The sequence below is a fragment of the Falco peregrinus genome, chromosome 4 (genome assembly GCF_023634155.1).
Source record: "Falco peregrinus isolate bFalPer1 chromosome 4, bFalPer1.pri, whole genome shotgun sequence".
NCBI classification, from domain to species: Eukaryota; Metazoa; Chordata; class Aves; order Falconiformes; family Falconidae; genus Falco; species Falco peregrinus.
This window is the reverse complement of record NC_073724.1, coordinates 6,126,316-6,144,519: the sequence shown is the minus strand read 5'-3', so window position 1 is coordinate 6,144,519 and position 18,204 is coordinate 6,126,316. Positions and strand designations below refer to the sequence as shown.

The window sequence follows — 18,204 nt, the reverse complement described above, 5'->3', positions numbered from 1 at the left end:
AATTAGCTCCCTTCAAAATACTACTTTTCTACACTCTCAACCAAAATCTAGAAGCAAACTTGTTAAAGGAGACCCCACAAACCTCATGCTGGGTGCACTGCTGGTGGTAATCATTATTTAATTAGTTGAAAGGCAATTCAATTAATAAACAAGTTTGAACTAAATGTTATGAATAAATTCTTCATATAATTGATTTGGCTAATATGATGTGATATTAAAGTACAAGTGTGGCAGATATTTAAGAAACTTTTTTTTTTTTTTAAGATAACAAAGTTTTTTTAATAGACAGGAACAGCTCAGCCGTAAGCCTGTACACACTCACCCAAGTGCACATGCTTCATATATTAAAAAGTCTACAGGATGCACATAAAAAGTTTTGTTTTGTTTTGAATACATCCAAATAAATGAAGCAGACTAGAAATTTCATTTTCTTTCCATAGCAGACCAGTTCCCTCTGGCTATTTCTGATATCTTGACAAGAACAGAATAAATACATAAAAAGGTGTCTGCTTTTTTACAGAATATAGCAGGTTACTCAGAACAGGTTCCAGTGAGAGGTGGACTCCAAAAAAAGCAATGAAATAACCATGAATACAGAAGATGCAAGTTAGATCATCTGGAAGTTGTACTGCTGCTTGTGGCTCTCCTTGGGAAACTGGATCCACCACACAGTGAGGTGCCTTCAAAGCCCCACTTGTAAGCAATTTCTTCAGTCTAAGCAATAAAACCCCTAGCATCTGTGAAAATGAAAGGGAATAGAATACTGAGGATTGCTTAAATTCTGTGGGAAACCCTAGTGCCAATGGACTCGGGTCTGGTGAGGAGCACAGTGGAGCTGCAGGTGTACAGAAGCACGGCGCTAGCGTTGGCAGCCTGTGATGTCTGCTGCCAGCGTCTTTTGCTAGGCTGGCTTTATAAGGAAGCACTTTTCTCCCTGAAACCCACCCCTCCCATAAAAATTTTTCTGGGACCATAGCAGTGTGGTATCTCCTAAAAACCTGAGTGGTCTGTTAGGCTAGATAACATATCATTCTGTTAATCTGAATGAGAAAAAGATTTCAGGTGATGCCGTCTACCAGCAGAGACCCTGACTAGACTTTGCGAGGTGGCTTTCTTCTGTTCTTCTGCTGTGGCACAGAAAATTCAGTGGCTTTTGTTTCTATTTTGTTTCACTGCCCTGCAACAGAGTTTGATGCAAAGGACCGGTTTTTAAAAGAGCATAACTAGACCCAGCACCACCTCCTGCATTTCTTTCTGTCAGCCATGCCTTAAAAGAATAAACACAACCCTGGCTACCTTCACAGCCTTCCCTTCCCCAATAAAATGCACAGCTACTCAAAGTATCATATTTTGTATTCACAGTGCCATCTTGACCTTCAATTTACATTTAGGAACAGTATTAATAACCAGAAAAGATAACCACACCACTTCAAATATTAAAAAATTAAAGTGTTAAAAGGCTGAAAATATTCACTCTTTTTGTTTTATTCGGTTCTAATAGCATTAACAGCCTTTTGGTTTAATCCTGGTTTTCTCAGCTTTTACTTCAACTTTCTTGTATCCTAAGATATCAGTATTTTACCTCCCTTTTTCACCAACAGATAAGAAAACAGAGAGGAAAGGGAGAGGGCAACACCCTCCCTCCGGAGTAGGACCCCGAATCCCTCAGAACATGACTGAGAAGGTGTGAAGGCTCTAGAGCCCGTATTTTAAAAGAAACACGCCGGCTGTGATAGCTTTATTCCCCATGAGCATTGAATTTAGAAAAGCCAACTGGGTGCTTCAAGCACCAGAACACTATAAAAGATGCATTACATTTGGTTTCTGAGAATAGACTAAGATAACACGTTTATTTAGGGTTTTGATCCTCTGAGATCTTAGCAACGAGCGCACCGCGCAGACAAAACCATCTCTGCAAAATTCTCCTTAGCAGCTCTGCAGCTCTTCCCAAGGGGTGCAAGACATGAGGGCTGGCAGGCCACCTCCATGGGCCAGGAGGGGGATGGGGCACGTGCCCTGGCCGGCTGGTTCGGGTGGGCTCCCACCGCCAGCCCAGAGGCTGAGCTGCTGCTCCCAGCTCTGACGGGGCAGGGGCTAATCCCTGCCAAGGCTCCTTGCCTGTTGCATGGAGAAAGACTGTCTGCACTTAAGCTTTAAGTACTTTTCAGGTGTCTTTTTTGTTTTGAGGGGACTCTCAGAAGCTAAAATAAAATAATAATAATAAAAAAAAATATCAGCAAACCACCTTGCAAATGCACAAGAATTCAAGTACTGCAAGAAAACACAGACAAAAGTTTCTAACAAAATAACCTTTTGAAAATACAGTGAAGGCAATTGCTAGCGTTTATGTTATATATCATTAAGGCCTTTATAGACAGAAGGTAAAAAAAAATATCATCACGCAAGCAAGGTTATTGAGGGTAGTGCAGACGGTGCAAACTTTATGTGAGATGGAGCTGAACTTTTTCTATTTAACTCATCCTATCTACCTCACACTGAAGTCAGCACTTTTCAGCTTGTGTTTTTACAATTCAAACAAGCCCCTGGTTTATTGCTCCTAGAACCAAGCACTCAGTACTTCATATATGGCGATGGTGAGAGATGCTACTGCGTCCTCCATTTTCTCTTTGAAAAATTTAATTATTAATTGCCAGTTATAAGTCACAGGATGATGTGCGAATGGAATAACCACATCCCATTTCATTTCTAGAGAAGCATGCAAAAGCCATGATTACTTCTAGTTTCATTTACACAGGACATTTCCCTGCAAAATAACACAGTCCTTGAAAGCGCACCTGCTCTTGCTCTACAGAAAAATCAACGCCAATCAAGATGACATTTGCAACAAATAGCATCCATGAGATTACTGAATTAAGCAACCCTTACCCTGCAGTTTAACATGAATTTCACCGATTGTGCACCAGCTTCCAGACCTGTCAGGTTAGCACATCTCATCGCACCTTCAGCAGACACAAAATGACATTTTCTTTTCAAATGTCATCATGTGTCCAGAGCTCCATGAAGAAACGGTATCAGGTTTTCATCTGGGAAGATGGAACCCATGTTCAGGCAGCAAAGCACAATATAAAAATCAATCAAGTTCCAGAGAATACTTAAGCTGAAAAAGAAACTGGTTTCACTGCACAGCGGTGATCAGAAGCCGGTGGTTTCAACAGTGCTTTATTTATGGAAGGCTCAGAAATCTCCTCTTTAATAAAAAACTTGCATTTATTAAGCGTACATTGCAAAATAGTCTCAATGACAAACTAAGCCTTGATAACGATCATACCCACTTCTCCTCAGTGCCCTTACCAGTGAGAGTCTGGCAGAGACTCTGGATTAAGAATAAATCCTTCATACAGCAGAAGTGTCAACACATATATCATCTCTCAGATTTGCCTCAATAATACAGTAAATTTCAGGACTTGTGTTTAAAGGGGAAGGGGAGGCGGGGGGGTGGGGGGGTGAAGCAAGCCCAAAATGCTGCTGGCTTACAAACAGAGCTTGGCACTCTCTGGAGAGGTGTTCTGTGTGTCAGCACCTCTCATTCCTGATGTAAGTACCAGGTCTGCAGGAAACAGGCTTTCTCTGGCTGAAACACTGACTGGTGGGGAAGCTCTAGGAGAGGAATGAAATCTTTACATCACGTTTGTTTTGCTTGCATTTTAAAGCAAACCTCCCAAGGCAATGCTAAGCTAATTATTTACAGTGCCACACTCTAACTTAGCCAGCAAATATGATCCTTTCATTAATGTTCCTGTGAAGAAGAAAAATCAAGTGAAATACAAATTGTATGTTTTATCAGAAACATTGGCTGCCTTCTGCTAAGGTGACTTCTAGCTTTTTTCAGATCCAGGTTCTATACAGTCTTTAGGGCTTTGTCCTGCCACATAAATTCAAGAAAGGAGAAACATTTTGCAAGAAATTCCTCCTTCAAAGTTCTTACTTTGTCTTTGTTCCAACTCTTGTTATGAAAAACTATCTTCTCCAGAGGAGAGACCTATATTTAAGACTGAACTCCCAAACATCCTCATTTTGTCAGAAATAGTCCCCTATAATTCAAAAGCAGCTACAAGAGCTACCTTGCACAGCAGCTGCCAGTAGACCTACTGAATTTTTAGGATCTTCCCCAAAAATTTCCCCAGGCAAATGACTCCCTGCAAGGGGACCCCTCTGCCACCCACCAGTCAGCCCCTGTCCCCTGCAGACCCCTTCTCCAGAGGGTGGATAAAGCCACTTGCTGCTCTGCAAGCAGCAAACCTGCTTGTTAGCAATGAGACTCGCTATGTACAGCTGACCCCGGCAGGTAATGCTGGGCGTTATACTGAGGTGGGTTGACATTGGCATCCCCCAGGAACTGCCCAGGGGCAAAGCAGGACCTCGCCATTGCGAAGGATAAGGCACGGAAGGAAAGGGAGGGCTGGAGAAGAAAGCACAGGGACTGTAGGAAGAATGAGCTTTGTGGCAGATAAAGGCAAGAGGGAAGGGGAAGAAGTGAAAAAGAGAATGGTGACATTTTGGGTCTTTAATAAAGGAACTATTGTTAAAAAAAAAAAAGTGCAGGTCATCAGTGGAACTTGAAAATGTCAGTCACTTAAATGTTACTGTACTTGTTACTATGAAAGATGAAACAAACCAAGAGGTTCATCTCTCTCACTCCTTTTAGAACTTGTGGCTTAGATTCAGCTAAGGCAATTTATGATATCATAATTAAGATTTTAATAAACTTGAAAGAAATAAAAAAACATTCAGGTGATGATGGTCATAGCATTTGTAAATGGTACCACAGTTCCCTATTTTGCAGATAACTTCAGCACTTTAAGATTTAGATCCTAAAAAAATAAAATCTCTGTGAAAAACAAGTGAAACATCTGTCTCCGGGACCAGTCTGATCTTCCCATGGATAAAGGTGTACTCCAAGGTGGATGCCTGGCTTTAGCTAAGAGATGGTTGAAGTCACTAGACTTCACTAGTTAGACTTCATTAGTTAAAATGGTAAATGTGTTTTTACAAACTTTATTTAAAACTCCAATTTCCACTAAAAAAAGAAAAATAAATTAAGTCAGACTTATTTCAGTAAAATTCCAAGATGGTAAGGGAGCATCAGAAAACACCAGACACCTGGTTTTGCTGTATGCACTGCAATTAACCTCACCCCCAGGTCTAAATGGAGTACTACCTCCAAAATAAAACATGCCTGCTGTATATAGGTTACCCTGCTTCAAAGTCTGCTCTCATCTATAGCTACCACAAGCTCTGTGGTACAAGATGACACTAACAGGGAAAAAACGCTGAACTTTAAGTACTCTACTTCACAATATCTATTTTTTTGTCTTCCTAGCAAAGCAAGCTTTTACTGCGTCTCAAATGCTTGTTTAACCCTCCCACACACAGTCTGTTTCTGGCTTCGGAGCATATACATTTGCTCGCACTGAGTTTGTATCACCTTATAAAGTGACATATCTAAAACTCAGGTCAGCTTCAGTTTCTTCATAAATATTAAAAAATGAGATCCTGGGAAGGAAAGCGGAATATTGGAAAGGATGTTTGAGGAAATCCTCTTAAGAATCACTGAAAATATCTTATAATAATGAGAAGAAAACTAGGTCACATCATCTCCATTTCTTATTCCTCATTTTAAAATAAAAATTAAATATTTGAAATAGTTTAATAAGGAAAGCCAAGAGAAAGAACCAAGGAAAATCTTTCATTTCAGAGGAATTACAGGTTCCTTAGCACTTGAGAGGATTTTTTCTTAAGGCAAAGGAAGGAGATAAATGGAGAGAAAGGATATCTGTAGAAGAGGAATTCAGAAGATAGGTGATATTACTTGCATTCTGACACACGAAGGATTTTGTTAACTTCACAGACTCTAGGTAGAGACACTGAGGCATTGCTTTAATTGTATAGATATATATAAACAACCACAAAACACACAAAAACCCCAAACCAGCCAACCAAACAAAAAATAAATCCAAGAAACACACGCACACCCAAAACTTAACGTAAGTAGAATCATGTCATCCTACACCTATTACAGGAATTTTAGCAGTGATGTGGCCAGAGAGGCTTATTTGCTGAAATATTCTACCTCATTTGAAACACCTGCAGGGCTATGAAGCCCTTGAGCCCTACTTCCATTACGTCATTTTCCTCCCGTCCTTCCCACAGCTTACTTCCTTTGTGTCAGCTTCCAGCTCTACCAAACCCTTGGAGAAACCTGTGCTCCAGAGCCATTGCGAACCAGAGGATGGATGATTTTGTGATTTTGGGCTTATAATTGGTTTTTTTTATAATTTATATTAACATGTAGAGGCATCAGCTGAAATTCGAACCTCTTTGTTAGACAGTATTACATCAAATACAGTAGGAGATGTAATTTTCCTGGATATTAATAAGACAAAAGTAGTAAGTGGAGAAAGATGTCACACAAGGTTTTTCAGTGGTATGTCAGGGGAAGAAACCAGGAGTAAAATTCAGGTCTCTTGTATTGCAGCTCTGTCTCTTGTCTCCATAAATAAAACAAGAAACAAACCTTCGTTTTGTAATTCTGCAGCTTTAACTGTTGGTACTTAACCAGGTGAACAGGGCTTACAGTCTTTTGTAGAAAGTTGGCCAAATACCCCCTTGTAACTCAACATGCAGTCTTCCACCGAAATGGACAGAAACCACTTTTCTCCTGAACTTTCAGGTTTTTGAAAATCACTTGATCTTCTGTAAAGGGAAAAAATTTATTCCACATCCTGGCCCTCAGAATTCATGCCATTCCTTTCTATTTTTTTTTTTTTTCCTGATTATCTGTAGTTCTTGCAAGAAGTGGTAACTGTAAGTACAAATTTGGCTAGAGAATGCAGAAAACATACTACTGTAACTGTGGTGGCTCACAGACAGAGGTGAAATTCTCTTCAGGTACAAAATTTGTCTAGTCTCTGGGAGAATATGTACCGCACATTCATCCCGTAACATCTCCAGAGATGCTATGGTTTAGAAGAGGCAGGTTATAAAACCCTTATTAGGAAGAGCTTAAGTAAATCTTAAATGGTACACAAACCTTCTGGGTCAATATGAATTTTGTGCATCACATGGATGACAATTTGTCCTGGTTTCAGCTGGGACAGAGTTATTTTTGTTCTTATAGCTGGTGCAGCGCTGTGGTTTGGATCTAGTACAAGAACAATGTTGATAACAAGCTGATGGTTTAGTTGTTACTAAATGGGGCTTACTCTAAACCAAGGACTTTTAAGTTTCCCATCTTTGCCAGAGAGCAGGGGTACAAGAAGTCGGGAGGGGACACAGCCAGGACAGCTGACCCAAACTGGCCAAAGAGATATTCCCACCATGGAACGTCATGCTCAGTGTATAAACTGGGGGTGATGGCCAGGAGGGGTCCATGCTGGCTGGGCGTCAGTCAGCAGGTGGTAAAAACTGTAGTGTGCATCACTTGGGTTTTGGGTTGGTTTTTTCCCCCTTGGATTTTATTCCGCTCTCTCTCCCTCTCCTATTCATTACAACTATTATTGCTGCTGCTGTTAGTATTATTTAATTTAAATTATTAAGCTGTTCTTAACCCAACCCACAGGCTTTACCTTTTCCCAACTCTCCCCATCCCACCATGAAGGCGCGAGCAAGCAGCTGCATGATACTTAGTTGCTGGCTAGGGTTAAACCACAACACAAATAATCTTATCTTTTTGATGGTATGAAATGGATCCCACTCCTAGAAAATACAAATTTTAAGCATGGCATTATTTTCCCTTCTTTGCTGGCAATCAATATTTTTTTTATCAGCCTTACACAAAATATCAGGAGTATAGCAGTCCTGTAAACAATCAGATACATTTGTCTTTATATGTATTTTTTTCTGTTAAGCATCTCTTCACCCTTCATTTAATGTCTTTGGTCTTTCCTAGATCAAGCAATGATAAGGTAAATTAAAAAAAAAAAAAAAACCCAACAAAAACAGGACCAAAAAAATCCCAAATCTTTAAATTTAATAGAAAATAATTGCTACAAAAATTTGTATGTTTGAATAAAGCAAAATGTATACACAGATGAAACCACCAGATTGCTTGTTTATTATTGGCATTTGGTATTCTGCATGCCAGAAATGGATGATTAAAAGAGATGTACAACTCCCCAGACTCACATAGCCACATAGCTATTACACACAAATGCATTTGAAACCAGGAATTTTAAAAAAATAAAAACTGGGGAATAATCATCATTAGCTAACACCCAAAACCATTTCAGACCTGTTTTGTGACATTCTGTGAAGACAGTTGCAAGAAAAAAAAACCTTCACAAATACCATGATACAGTCCACGCCTGCAATATAATAATTTTCTCAAAGACTCTAATCTTTCTATTTTCTTTGCAATACTTTTTTGCATTCCAGCTATTTAGATTGTATAGTTCTCTTATTGTAAACTTACATCTGCAAACATGAGAACGGGGAACTTTTAATCCTTTCTTTAAGGAAAACTCGTTTTCCTTATATCTGAGAGAGAGCTTGAGTTTCACAGGTCAAGTGCCAGAGTAACTTTCAGGCCACCACCATAGGACCATTGCAAAAATTTTCTCGTATTTAAAATACTTGCCATTCCAAAAAGAAGCAAAGCCAATACCAAATTACTTCTTTAATCCCACAGCATTAGAAATGACCATTACTGAGCAAAACAAGAATTAGAGAAGAATGTTTTCTGTGAACAGCAAAGGTGCTGCTTACAGAGAGGGCTGGTGGAGCCCTGCAGCAGCCACCTCACCTGGCTGGTCAAGGACCCTGCTGGGGACCATCAGAAGAGTCAACAGCATCTCGCTGCTGTACATTCTGGGCTCCTTCTCACACCAGCCCTTCTCCCATGCAGTCACAGAAGTACTTGGTGGCTCGAAGACTTAGACACGTGATTAAATACCTACACAGGAGGTAACATGCTGTACTGGTTGTGGCTGGGATGGAGTTAATTCTCTTCAAAGTAGGCCATACAGGGCTATGTTTTCGATTCCTAACTAAACCAGTGTTGATAACATGTTTCAGTTATTGCTTATACAGCGCCAGGGCCTTTTCTGCCCCTCACCCCACCCCAGCAGCCAGCGGGCTGGGGGGCACGAGGGGCTGGGAGGGGGCACAGCCGGGACAGCTGCCCCCAGCTGGCCCAAGGGGGATCCCAGCCCACACAGCAGCATGCTCAGCATATAAACCTGAGGGAAGAAAGAAGAAAGAAGGACATTCAGGGTTATGGCATTTGCCAACTCAAATCACCGATAGGCGTGCTGGAGCCCTGCTTTCCTGGGGATGGCTGGACACCTGCCTGCTGATGGGAAGCAGGGAATTAATTCCTTATTTTGCTTTTCTTGTGTACCCAGCTTTTGCTTTACTTATTAAACTGTCTTGATCTAAGCTCATGATTTTTCTCACTTCCATCTTTCCGATTCTCTCCCTCATCCCACCTGAGGGGGAGCAAGCAACTAGATGGGATGGAGCTGTCCACCGGGGGCAAAGCACGATGCATGCCATAGCCCAGTACCCAACGATGTGTACAAGCCAGATGATCCACAGAAAGGCAGTTACCCACCCCATGGGACGCAGCAGGCAAGCTGCCAGGCCACATTAACATCTCCAGCTCGAGTCAGGTCATTTTACAAACACTCTGGAAGCCAGAGCCAAAAAAAGCTTTGCTTACCTCAAAAGGAGGTGCTAAGATCACAATGAATAATATTTATGAAGACGTGTTGGCCCAGATCAAAATAGCACCAGTGAATCAGCAAAGCATATGAATGACAGGTTGTGAACTATTCTGACAGAAGATACATCCCCGTAGGGAAAGGTCACACCTTCAGCCACCTCTCCTTTGCTTCAGCCAACAACTCCCGTTACCAGGCAGAGCATCAGGAGTCATCCTCAGTGCTGCTCCCGAGGGAACAGCATCCCCCATCATCTCTGAGGGAAAACAAATGACTCTGGATACAAAATTCATAGGTGCCTCTAGTAACCCAGCAATAGAGAGCCCTAAGCAAGCAGCACACTGTCCTATTCAATAAGAGTAATAATAACTAGTGCTTTTGTAGGAAATGAGAAGCATAAATTCATATAGTAAGTATTGTTTGGGATGAATAATTCACCCAGCTCTAATTATGAGTATAGCATTCTGAAACACTGTTCATGAACAGCATCCCGTAAGCCTCCGATAGCAGCTGAAAAAGAAAACGCTATCTGGTGTATTTAAGTGCTAAACCCCACATTAATAACTCCAAAATAGGAACTTCCCCATCTATCTATTTAGTTTTATGATGTATTTTATACATACGGAACTGGAAGATGACCTAGCAATAAAAGGTACTGGGATACAGAAAAATTCAGACACTTTCTGGGGAGGTCACCTCTTTTCCCTGGTCCTGGGTTCCCTCCGTGATAGAACTGCCTGTCTCTCTACCCAGGAGAGAAAATATTTCATAAAGGAAAGAGGATCACGCAGAAAGAGGGGATTCAACAAGAAAATATAAGCACCAAGAAATGTCAAACTCACAGTAAGTATAGAGTAACTAAACAATTAAAATAAAATAAAAACCCAGCATCACTAACATAAACCATTATAAATTACAAGGCTTAAGTAATTTTTTCTTTTATCAAAATGTGCAGTCCTTTTATATTTCAATACCGTGAAACAGCTCTTAAGAAAATCCTGTACCACTGTTGCTTTTCTCCCCCTTTCTACTGCTGTGACTTCTGTGGGTAGAATAGCAGAGAGTGTTGATTTTGGATGCTACTAAGAATCATCGCACCACTGTAAGTTATAGTTTAAATTCCAAAATGGGCCACACGTCACAGAACCAACATAGAAAAATACTCCATATTTCTTTCTACTTTTTCCTAATATTAACATTATTTTACCACTAATAATACTAATTGGTTTTTTAATAACTTCTTGTAACAATTTTTGGTAACAGTGAAACAGCAAGAACTCCTGCATGCTGCTTACGTCCAAGAGTCCTTTATCGATCTCATGTCTAATCATGGCTCTGAACTGCAGATAGTAGCGGTGTGAAATGTTACACATGAAATCTTAGTCTGGATGAAGCCTGACTACATTTGTCATTGTAGTTATGATAATTATCTTCACATTTTTATTAACTTATTTAAAACTTACATATACCGAGGGGAGAACACAAAAACCCGATAACTTACACTGTGAAACCAGAGTAATAATAGCTATTAGCGCTGTTAGCATTTAACAAAACAGATAGGCTAAAGTCATGGACATATAAAACATTGTAGGAAAGAAAAGGCCATTATAAAGGAGATAATTTTTTTTTTTTAAATCTAAAAAATTTTCGGTGATTTACCTTTTCATTGCAGCAGGTTCAATTATTACAATATTACGTTCACAAGACGCATCTTTCATATTTTTTCCTCAATTTTACTGGAAAAAAAAATAAATCCCAGTAGGATAAGTACCTATGACAGTATGTCATATGAAAAGACATGTTAATGTGGGCCATACAAAGAACATCTATATATAACATCTGATCCCATCTTCCTCAGTTCCACACCAAAAACTCTATATATTGTCCCTGCCAGTTTTAAAAGCTTGCAAAGCAGTTCAGTGATGTATCTGGATCAAAGCAAAACTACAACAGCTGAGTACTCATGCAGGTTATACACCTGCTGAAATTATAAATACTTTTCCCCCTAATGCATTACAGGTGCGCTGTGACTGCTTTTCTTGGGTGGGCGGAGGGAGTGCAGGGATAGGGTTGTAGTTTTAGAAGAGCATACCTCAGATATCTTATTTTCTCATTAAACTATGACTAATTGCAGTGCATAACAGATGCAGCAATATAACTTTGGATAACAGCTTCACCAATACCACATACGCTCTTTTATACTTTTAATTAGCACTTCCTTCCAAAGTATAATGCGATGAGATTATTTGAAAGTGTGGAAGTCCCACAAGACCCTGCACTATATCATTCTGTGCAATTCCCTGTTTACATGAATTCTCCATCTCCAAGACGTATTAACAGCCTCAGGCCTCCTCCATTAACATGTAAAATGCATTGCCAGATGCACGAGGATCAGAGAGGCAGAACAGCTCTTTAAGCGATTTGCCTAGGCTTTCTTAAAATCTTTTCAACTAGTATTGCTTATGAAGCAACACTGAACATATAGCACCTGCTGGGCTCACAAATGTTAGATTTGGTATGTGGGTACTGGCCAGCCCCCTTCTAGATTGCTTTAGGTAGATCTAACTTCTCAACCATGCCAGCACACTCCTTCAGTCTGTAGTATTTGTAATTACGTTATAGACCAGTCCTTAGATTACATTATAGTAAAACAAGGCCATGAAATGCCCACATCACAACTCCACCTTGACCAGCATGACTGATTTTAAGCGTCACTTCATGTGGGTTAAGTACTAAAGCAGGATCCCTCCTAGATTAAAAAAAAAAAAAAAAAGAATTAAAAAAAAGGTCTAATACATCTAATATACAGATCTAATATACAGGAAAGCATTTAAAGCATATACTCTGCATTTAGGATCCTGCATTTAGGAACATCTGGATGACCTGACCCCAGGAAGCCTCTGTGTATGCTGAATCCTCAGACCCTGTCCAGATTGGCCTGGCACCAAATGCACAGTGAAGCCTGGAACTGGGGAACTCCTGCTGGAAGCAATGACAGAACCCTCACCTGTGAGTTGCTGTACAGAAGGAGTGTTTTCAGCTGTATGAAGCAGGTGTGGAATATGTTTCTGACTCTTCTTTCCACCAGCTTTTGCTAATACAATTTGCTAGTATTTAATAGTAAGTCCCTTAAATTTAATTATTACATTAGTAATGAAATAATGAACATTTAGCTGGACAGACGGTGTAGTATTTTAGCTTTTCTATAAGAAAAGTAAGCCCAATTAAGCCTTCATGGTCTTCATCACGAAAGTGTCACACAAAGTTTTAAGATGTTCTGTAGATAAGAATATACAGGTTATTATCGCTAAAAATAATCAAGTCTGAAGATCTACATCTCCTACCTTGGCACTATGCTTGGGACACAGACTTGAAGAATTGAACAAGTTGGCTGTCTTTAATCAAAAAGAAGTGCCCTTATTTGAAAAGTCAGCACTGTATAGCAGCATGTTTATTTCAATATAGGATGAAATATTAACCCTTCATCTATTGCAATGGCTATTACAGGTGCACATGGTACAAGACATCGCACAGGTGTATAGCTTTGCTATAATTGCAAAACTTTTTCATACCTAAATGGTTGAACTGTCTTCAATCCTGAATTTTAATTTACAAGGTATTTTGGGAGAAGAAGTAGATGAAGAAGAACTCTAGATCAGAACAACTTCTTTTGAAAATGTGACAATCTCCCTGTTGTGAAGATTTAGTTTCCTGGCTAGCTGTACCTCTAAGATCGAAGGGTTTGTAGTTATTATGGAAACAAAGTAAAAAAAAAAAAAAATGGAAGACATCCAACCCCCCAAAATTATGGATGGCTAACTGTATAACTGTCCTCACTGATGTTTCCCATGCTTTTCCTGAGGCTTGTGGGGACGCGCAATAGGGAGAGATGGAACCTGCTCCTGCTGGTGTGCACTGTTACAGTAGTATCTGTTTCAGTAGTATCTGTTTTATCTGCATCCTTTTATTCAACTGTTATCTAGCCCAGTGTACAGTACTGTCTGCTTATATGACTTCCATCAGAATTTTCCTGAACTTGCCTTATTCTCTTACAAATGCTTAACACAGGACTGAATTCTAACAATAACGTTTTTTAGGAAAACATTCACCTAAAAGCAAGATAAGAAGCTCTAAAGCATGTTTCCCTGTAACAATGAAAATAAGGAAAAATATTAAATAAAAAATGGTTCTATTGCTTAGTACTGCTAATAATGAAAGAAAAACCAAACCTTTTTTCCCCCAACATCATCTTAGAAGATAACTGGAAATGTTTAGGAAAAGACACAGTCAATTAACTGGAATTTGTCATCTTCAAGCTCTATTCATCACAATTATGCATTAGATGTAAAAATCTAGTGTATATAGCTGCTGACTCTACCAAAGATTTTTATGCTTTGCAGAAGTATAGGTAGGAAAAAAGTAGGCTTAAGAAGTTTTCTTGGCATAAATGAACTATAGCATATTCATATACAGGAGATATCCTGTTATTCAAAAGAACTAAACCCTCTTTTGGGTAACAGTAAAAATTAAAGGTGTGGTACTTCGTTTTGACAAAAAATATTTGTGTAGTCAGTAAAAGCTGTAGTCTAATATATGAAACAAATATGTTTGAGAGATGCTTACATATTGATTTTCAAAAGCGAGTAAATTACAGAAACAAGCTTAAGAGAAGTTGTTACTTTCTCTAGTAATGGGTTGCACACCATGTTGTGATAAGGGAAGTACCAGAAGCAATTGATTTGACTCTGTGATAAGGAATTCCAATAGTACTTCTTCATGTCTGCTTAAATAAACTTGTAATCATTTCAGGATGGCTAGTCAGATGTAGCTATTGGGACCAACATATGATCAACGTGGGGAACTGATGAGATAGTGGGAGACTGGCAAGGCAAGGGATAAATCGATTTATCAGATGTTTGCAAGCATAACTGGGAACTGGGGCAGTGGGAATATCCATTTCAGATGTGACAGCTTTCCTGCTTATAATGAAACCCAGCACAACAAGAACAAGATTTAACGAGTAAGCACTGTTACGCAGAACAGGACTGAAAAAAAGGAAAATTCTCCTGAGCTACAACAATGTTACTATTAATTTGTTTGGTGGCTTGGAAGAAGCAATGCCTAACCCCTAAGCCTTGCGGAGGTAATTCAAGAAGGGTAAATCATATTTGTAAATTAATTTGTGCAAAGCCTTACATTATAGTTTTACTAGTGATGTGCCAAATCTCATTTGTGCAGTGTCAGATAGGCTGAAAACTGGATTAGCCATACCTTATCCTTGTGTGTTTTTTTCAAAGAAAGATTTTGGGGATTTCCACTTTCTGAATCTCTCTGTACCTCAGACAGACCATTTGAAGTCTTACAGTCCTGCCTTCAGACTGATGCTTAGGACATTCATGTGCCTTCCCGCTCAGTTTCAACAATATATTGGCATTAAAAATCAATATATAGAGCAATTCCAAAACATTTTCTCTAATTATTTTCCCCTGAATATCTTGGACATTGTCACCTATCTTACTCCCAGCTCAGTGGCAGCATTAACATTTACACTTTTGTCTGAGGACAGATTTACACGTGTTCTTCCCAAAAGTATTTCTGAGCCTGGACAAAGGCAAGTTGAGGAGCAAGCAAATGCCATTTGGAATAGGGAGTCATGAGCCAAAAGATAATTCTGTTGTATGTATGATGATTTTTTTTTTTTTCCCCAGACCGAAAGGAGCTTGATTTCTTTTCTATAGTAGCTCAAGAAAAGAGGACAATAATTTTGACACCTAGACAAACTGTTTAACTAGACGCCTCTTCCCATATCAGCTATGTAGCAGTCAATTCATGGTAACTAGTAACAGCCATCCAAGACTCCTCTGCTTACTGAACACAGTCCTTAAACCCAACTGCTAAGTTAACTTATATATACATGTTGTTATACAAAACTACCACTCACAGATGCTACCACATAAAATTATAGACAAACAGAAACAGATGAACATATAGATAAATGCATAACTTTGATATGAGGAAGAAGGAGCAAAAATAAAACACAAGCTGTATTTGTTATTCCAGAACTTACCTGAAAATAGTCCTATAAATAACTCTCGTGGGGAACATCTTTCCTGAGATCTGCTGCGGAAACTGCAGTATGGCTGTGCCATCAGGAAGCTTGGGTTTTGATCTTTTCCAAAAGCAGGGATGCGACAGGCATTTCCACTCCCTGCCATTCACTTGACAGGTTTGGGATGTACCCTGATGGAGAAAATGCAAATATTGAGAAGTTTAATCATTTATTTTCCCTGAGCAGGAAAGAGATATGTAAAATAACTGCTTGCTATTTTTTTCTGTCGCTTCTGTTAAGTGGCGGTACAAGCACAAACCTGAATTGTACAGCTTAGTTCTGAAGGCCTGTTTTCCCTCTGACAAACACTTGTCTGGGTTAATTTTTGAGGTGGTGAGGTAACAAGACCATATCAACAGCAAACATACGCCAAAGGCAACTTATTAAACCAGCTTAATAAACACAATGCAAGCACACTTAGTTCAATTTAATATAATATTTGTTGTTTACGGTCTATACGCTGGCTGATAATAAAGCACCAAAGCAAGTCGTAAATAGAATTTCACTTAATGAAACCATACGGGGCTTGACCCTACAGGGTCCTGAATCTCATGGAATCTTTAGTGATGGGCGAGAGAAGGTATAAAATGGCCAAATTATGGAAAACAAAAAAATCCCATGAGTTATAAGGCAATATAACATCAGCAAGGGTTCATTTCTCGACAAAGAAATTTTGGCTTTTCCTCTTACAGCTAAATCCTACTCATATCCACAAGCAAAGATCTAGAGAGAGAGCAGGATGGGTGGATTTACTTCAGGCCTACGTACCCAGGCACACAATTTGACTGTGCATGTTAGTGAAGAAGATCTAAAGTATAAATTGCCACTTATGCTAATTGCCTCCTTAGTACATCAAAGCTGCATGAATGAATTCTTTCAACCACACAGAAAATAGCACCATTTAAAAACTTGTGTTAGTAAAAGCCTTGCTTTGCAGATCTTCACATGTTGACACGAAGCACTTGCAAACTAAGAGACAGCAAAAAGTTTTTCTCGAAATAGGCAATGAATGTAAGGCACAAAAAAGTAAGAATTAGCCTGCTTTTAAGGACAGTAGCTGAGGCATTGGCTTCCTGAGATTCAGGCAACATCCTTGACCCCTAACTTAAAAATAATTAAAAAAAAAACACACCAAAAAAACCCCCAACCAACAAATTCTAAATGCTGACCAAATAGCTGTCTACCTTCTGCTTTTGTTTATAAAAATATTAAACCAAGATAGCTAAAAGCAAGCCACTCTACAAGAGCATGAGTATCTGAATCTATACCACCGTATGTGCAGCAGCAGACAGAGCACTCGCCGCTTACTGCAACCCTCGAGCTCATAATGAATGAATGAGTACTCAAACGCTGTGTGACCTCTGAATGGTCTATAAATGCCCAAATTAGAAATTTCCATAAATCAATAACCTTTGTTTTAAAATGTATTTTTGTCCTTGCTTATGCTTCTGTCAGAGGAGAACTGAGGCTATCACCAAGTTATTAGTAAAACCATTAACGTTGCAAACAAGGATCTTGGTGTCACATTGCAGAGGTCTAGGTGATCATGGTGATAAACAAAATAGCTCCAGAATAATCCAGCTTACTCATCGGGATAAAATTCATATAAAACATCAGGTATTCCAATTTACCAGCCCTATAGCATTTGTCAGGGTAGTGTTCAAACCCCTCCCTTTCCACCCCCACCATCTTCTCTTTACAACCTGTTAAAATAACACTGTCTACAATCACAGGGTCATTTGTTATGCATGATATAATAGACTGCAAATATAAAAAGGCATTATCATTACTTTTGTCCTTTGTTCTTCCAGGCCGGAATATTGCATAGTTCTTTACTTTGACATTTATTGCTTTTAGATTGGTAATAGAATGGTTTGTGTTGCTCATTATCTTGAATGATGATAATATTAGAGTTTGGGGAGCCTGCGTTTCCTGTTAAGTAAAGTAAAGGCTTCATATAATTTACCAAAGGTTATTACTGGACAATTACCCACAATACAGTTCAAGTCTAATAAACGTTAGCCACATTCACTCTTAAACACCACATCTGTAGTATGGTTTCTAGGAAACTGCAGAGAACGATTTATGCCATCTGTGTGCATGGGAGGAAGAGGGCTGTTTACATTTGCCTATGTATATACATATTTTAGTAGGTATTTTTGGCATTTATTAACAGGTGTCCTTAGGGAAAGGATTTCATTCAAAGAAGTACTTAGCAATACAGCTGGAATCCTGAGGAAAGAATGGGAGGGGAAGAGGGATAAGGTAAAAACCCATTTTCCCCTACACCATTAGAAATAACAGAGTCATTCCAGATTTAAAGTAGGAAAACTGTATCAGATTTTGGCCTAAGACTTTACATAAGAACTTACATAACAGCCTAATATATTAATCAATTAAAAGGGCATGAAATTC

General features: G+C 39.2%; 1 long non-coding RNA gene across 1 annotated transcript in view; it reads right to left on the bottom strand.

The window, feature by feature from the left end:
* The window catches only part of LOC129784277 (uncharacterized), a 33,332-nt gene extending 17,416 nt beyond the window's left edge, over positions 1 to 15,916 (bottom strand). Inside the window, exon 1 of the long non-coding RNA XR_008746731.1 lies at positions 15,748 to 15,916. This is a non-coding gene — a long non-coding RNA (uncharacterized LOC129784277). The remainder of the gene's footprint in view (positions 1 to 15,747) is intronic.
* Between the last annotated feature and the right edge of the window lie 2,288 nt (positions 15,917 to 18,204).